Here is a 6,000-nt window from a genome sequence, read left to right on the forward strand (position 1 = left end):
CCAGCAGACAGCAGATGGTCAGAAACTTGAAGAGGGCACAGGGGCTCAAACCTGCTCCTCAAAAGGGCCTTCTGGAAGCAGGGACAGTAGGGGTTCCCCCGGGAAGAGGCGGGCGGTGGCGCGGCCTGAGCTCAGGGTCTGAAATGTCTGTCCCCGCTGCAGAGTCCGCGCATGCGCTGTGTGAGCTCACTGAGTCTACCTACTGGACACAGAGCAGAAGTCAGGGGCCGCTCACCACGCTCTTCCTGGTGTCCCCAGGAATTGAGAGGGTCACGAGCAGGTATGTGGGCCGCCGCCCAGCAGCCGGGAGTGGAGTGTGTGTGTGTGAATTAATGAAAACATGCTCATCTTCAGTTACAAATCGGCTCATTCACTCAACAAACGCTCTGGAAGTGCTCCGCGCTCAGCCCTTCTGCGTCCTGCCCTCGCTGATTCCCATGCAATCCCACAGTGACTCCGGGTGACTGTGAGTCCCTGCTCCCAGGTGGCAGCTCATGAAGAGACTGAGGGTTGTGCCCAAGTCCTCCTGCTAAGTGACTGAGCTAGGATTTGAACTGAGGACTGTCTGTCCCTAAGGCGCGTGGTTTTGGCTCCTCGCTTCACAGACTTTGACTTCTGAGAGTCTGATATCTTGTGAGGGATGTCAGAGCCTTACGGAACCTCATGGTGCAGGGTCAGGAGGGTGGACACAGTACAAGAGAGACAAATGGCACGGAACGGGAGCAGGAGGGGGATGAGAACTGGCGGGCGGAGGGAGCAAGCCTAGGAAGGGGAGGAGGAGGCAGTTGGGTTGTTCGTCAGCTAAGACAGAGAGAGCTGGAGGAAAGGGTCCTGGGGGAGGAGTTGGTCTGGATGAGATCTCAGAGGTGGCGGTGAAGGGAGTTTCCAGAATAGCAAGTGGAGCGGCAAGATGTCCTGTTTGGCTGGAGACTGAGATGCAGGCAGATGGCTGGATTGGAAAGTGGAGGCTGCACACAGGTCCTCAGGGCTTGAATGCTAAGATGAGGATTTTGAGTATTACCCTGCGGTGATGGAATCCTGCTGCCTGACATGACCCTGATGTGACCCAGACTGCCGTGTGACCCAGCCCATGGCCACAGCTGCTTGAACCAGGAGCAGATACCTGACTCAAGCTGGGCCAATAAGCATCTGTTTCGCAGGGCATTGGAGTCTGGATTCTGGGGTGGTGGTCAGAGTGTGGTGGGAGCTTGAAGGAGGAAAGGGTGAGGATGGAGAGCTGGGGCAGCCTCACCTGGTCCTTGCACATGAGGAGCAAGAGAAAGGCTCTCTGCAGAGGGGGAAGGATGAAGCAGACACAGAGAATGCTGAAGAGGTTTAAGATGGCTTAATGAAGCTGGGTATAATAGAGCAAGCCAAACCACACTACAAATTAGTAAAAAGTAGGAGGCAGAAAATAAAAGCAGGGTAAAAGAGTGAGATTGAACCAGAAGTGGTATTATGGTTCACATATGACATAAAGTCCGTGTTGAAATGGGTCACAGAGTTGACTTTGGGCTTCCTGGTGGCCAAGGGGAAAAGGGAAAAAATGATCAACTTTAAGACCCACAGTGCTTCTCAAGGAAGTGCAAACCCACTGCTCAGGAGAAACATAAGCATTGCTGGTTCTGGGGCTGGAGAGAAATTTCTCTGGTGGACTGTCAAGTTTTTGGTTGGAGGGAGGCGAGTGGGGGCAGCCAAGTCTGTTCTGGGAGTCAGGAGATTGGACTGTGGTCCCAACTTCATGTGTGACCTTGGGTGGTTGCTTAGCCTGAGACTTAGTTTCCTCTACTGTGACATGGGGCCTCTGCCTTAGAGGGCTCTGAAGGTGGCCTGACATGTGTGATGGAAGTGCCAGGCACAGGCTTGCTGGTCAGTAAGGCTAGCCTCCCTCCCTCCCTCTGAAGGCTGTCTCTCCTTCATTAAGCTTTTTATTGCTCTCCTGCCCTCTCCCTGCCGTGGGCTAGCTCCTCCCAAGGTCCAGCCACTGCCCCTGGGACCAGGGCACAGCCAAGCAGCTGCTGGCATGGTGCCTCCTGGAGTCAACAGGGTCCACGGCTCCACAATGGACCTGTGCCCGAGGCTGAACAGAATGCAGAGCCAGGCTCCACCAGCCCGCATTCTCCCAGGGCCTCTCCTGTGCCCGGCCCTGGGTGGAGCTGAGAACTCTGTCCCCCTTTCACATGCTCCTTAGCACCTTGTACATCTTCCCCACATGAATCCCAGGAGTAGATAAATAATTATCTGTGTAATAAATTGTTTGAACATCCACCTCCCAGCTGGGGCACGTGCGTCATATGACATGGTGTATTTTGTCCTCCACTGTTATGTTGGTCCACAGCACCTGCTCAGCACCTGCTGCGTAGTGGGTGCTTGAACTATATTGGCTGAATGAATGAATTGAATGAAACCTTGTAATGGTCAGTCCTGCGGGGTCAGTATCACTATCTCCGTGTTTCTTTACCAGGTCAATTTCTACTCATTCTTCAGGCCTCAGCCAAAAAGTTGCTCCCTTAGGAAGCCCACACTAAGGCCCTAGACTGGATGAGATGCCCCCACCCCTTATGGTTAACCCCCACCTATCCAGGGTTTGATCGGATTCCCTTCCCCATACATTCGTCGACTAGAAACTGTTCATTTGGTTTCGTGACCCATTGCGGGGTCCTGTGTGGCTGCACAGGTCACATGCCAGTGAAGCTGGTCCTGATTCTGTGACAGCATGGACATGGTAGGTCTGGTTTACTGCTGCTTCCTGCTGTTCCAAGCCGAACACAGTGGCTGGTCCTCATTAGCACCTCATTTAAGCATCAAATGAATGAATGAATGAATGAATGGAAACTGATGTGTGAATAAAGTTACATAGCCTCTCTGAGCCTTAGTTTTCCCTCTGCAAAATGGGAATATCTTGCTTCCCTCCCAGGCGGGCAGTGAGGACCCTCTGAGCCTTGGGGCCGTGGGATCATGTGGCGCATGTCCTGGCACCAGTCCAGTGCAGGTGGTCAGAGGACAGAGGCCAGCTTTGTGTGGGGCAGAGTGAAGTCAGCCTGATAAGGCCAGTGGACTCTGCTCCCTCCAGGCGGCCAGCCCACTTCTGATGACGTACTCCTACCTGGCTGGAGCCCAGGGACTGGGGAGAGGCCATGGGCCTCTCTTCTTTAGAAACCCTATTTATTGAGCACCTACCATGTATTGGGCACCTCATTGGCCGCTTTGCATGCATCGTCTTGTATCCTCATTTGGCAGATGGAGAAACCAAAGTTCGGAGGGTAAAAATGTCATGTCCAAGGCTACTCAGCTGGCAAGGGCAGAGTCAGCCACAGAAGCCAGATCTGCCATCTCCTAGACGGGAGCTGCTGAGAACAAAAAGTACGCATCGCAAGGGGGATTGGTTCGCAGAGCCCTGTGTGAGTGTGTGCGTTTGCTTGAGTGCACAGGACTTCGGGGAACATCCTTGTATCTTGGCTCTAGACGCTGCTGACCTTCCCTGAGGTCAGAGCAGGGACTCTCCTGGCAGGCCTGTGAACCCTGGAGCTGGAGGTGGCACGGACTCCTGACCGGCCCGGCCGGTGTCCGTATCAGGTGTACCCAGCGGTGTTCACATCTATGAGACAAACATTGCCTGTTTTCCTGGGGTATCATTTTTACACAAATATTTGATTATAGATTTCCTTCTTTGGCTTTATTTTTTAAGGTTAGAGAAACACTAGTTGTTAAGCTGAAACCTGTACTAAGACTTTTGGGTCACCTGTATAAGCTTGTTTAAAGAAGTAAAGGAAATGTACATGAAAACAGGAAAAAAAATGAGCCAGAGGTCCTGAAACCCTTCTCTCCCACTACACACTGTCGTGAATTTATACACCCCCCCATACACACACACCCCCCCATCCTTTCACCCTCCTTTCAAAGACTATAGAGGTCAAAGGCCAACTGTCCATTTCAAAAACTGGGATTTGAATGTTTTCATGTGGAGGTTCCACTGTGCGGTGTGACACAGGCCTGCCTTCTCCCCAGGGTCTTACATCTGCCCACTTCCTGCCTTGTGCCTTGAAAGCATTTGCATTCTGAATCTTGGCACGATGGACGCTTTTTGTTTTTTTGTTTTTGTTTGACAAAAATGGGTCCAACTTATACCCAGTGTTATGAAACTCACTTTTTTCTTTTGCTTAGCAATGTATTTTGGACATCTTGTCCATAAAAGTTTGACCTCATGCTTTTTTTTCTGTGTGTGAGGAAGACTAGCCCTTAGCTAACATCTAATGCCAATCCTCCTCTTGACCTCATGCTTTTTAACAGTTGCACGGTGTTCCAAAGATTTGCAGCTTGAAACATTGTTCTTTGTAATAAAGCAGCAGTGGACAGCCTCTGGAATAGAATTTGTAAAACAAGAGACTTCAGAGAAATGTCCTGCTTGAGGCAGCCCACCGTGGTCAGGCTCCCAGAACCGTGGGGTCTGTGGGCACTGGCTTTGGCCTTCAGAGGAAGCTGGGTGGGTGGCACTGGGCCCCTGGGAAAGAGCATAGGGCTTGGTCCTCCATGCAGGGAAGCACTCTCTTACATACTGATCTCCACCCTCATGCTCACATATTCACATGCTTTCCCACTTTCCTAAACACACACACACACACGCCCTGCCACACACTCCGGCTGCTGCTGTAAATGTGAACCTGACCCTCATGTCCCAAGGATGTGGAATGGGCATATTGAACACCAACTGAGACCTTACTGTATGCCCAACTGTCATTGCAAGTGATCCTCAAAAGGCTTTACAGATGAAGAAACTTTGAGGCTCAGACAGGGAGCGTTGTCTCCACAGACACACAGCAGGTCAGTGGCAGAGCCTGGTCTACCTTTTACTGCCCTTTCAGATCTGGGAGGAGTTACCTAAACCTGGCCAGATATGGGACCTGGGAAGCTTAGCTGGGATGCTCTTGAATATGGAGACTGTAGCTTGTCCACTGCCAGTCTGGCTACCTCCAGCCTCTTCCAGTACCCAGAGCTCCCGGAGAGACGCAGAAGATAGATGCTTCTATATGACTCCACTGCAACCAATTTAGAGCCAGGAGGGCCTTTTTCTGAGGCAGAATAATGGCCTCCCAATGATGTCTGTGTCCTAATCCCTGGAATCTGTGGATGTGTTATCTCACTGTGGCAAAAAGGACTTTGCAGATATGATTGGAGTTAATGACCTTGAGGCTGGGAGATTACCCTGGATTATCCCAGCGGGGCAAATGTCATCACAGCGATTCTTAGGTTCCTAAAGGTGGAGAGCCTTTCCCGGCTGTGGCAGAGGGACATGTGAGTGGGGAATCATAGTTAGAGAGACACAACATCACTGGCTTGGAAGGAAGAGGAAGGGGGTGTGGACCAAGGAACGCAGGCAGCCTCCACCAGCTGGAAAAGGCAAGGAAGTGGGTTCTCTCCTGGAGCCTCCTGCCCACACCTTGATTTTAGCCCAGTGAGACCGGTGCTGAACTTCCCATCTGTAGAACCGTAATTAAAATCTGTAATGTAGAACCCCCATTCATCCAGGAAGATCCATTTATTCACCCATAGGGCCCTTCCTTGATCATATCACACACATGTACACTCACACACACGATCAATGCTACTTGGATTGAATGCTTACGGGTCCAGGCACAGTTCTAAGTAATCATAATAGTAATGATGATACTAATAATACAAATACTGTTAATACTGATACTAATGGTCGTAATGATAGCAGACGCATGATTCACGCCTGCCGTATGCACTCTGCTGAGTGCTTTGCATTTGTGAATTCCTCAGTCCTCACAACAACCCCACGAGGCAGGTTACTCTTCATTTGCCCATTTTACAGGTGGGGAAACCAAGACACAGAGAGGTTAAGTAACTTGCCCAGGGTCACACAGCTAAGAAGGGGTAGAGCAGGGATTTGAACCCAGGCCTCTGGCTCACGTTTATTTGCTCACACACTTATGGACACACGTATCCCCTCACATTCACACTCAAAGCCACACACTCACT

This window comes from Diceros bicornis, chromosome 19 (genome assembly GCF_020826845.1).
Source record: "Diceros bicornis minor isolate mBicDic1 chromosome 19, mDicBic1.mat.cur, whole genome shotgun sequence".
In the NCBI taxonomy this organism is placed as follows: domain Eukaryota; kingdom Metazoa; phylum Chordata; class Mammalia; order Perissodactyla; family Rhinocerotidae; genus Diceros; species Diceros bicornis.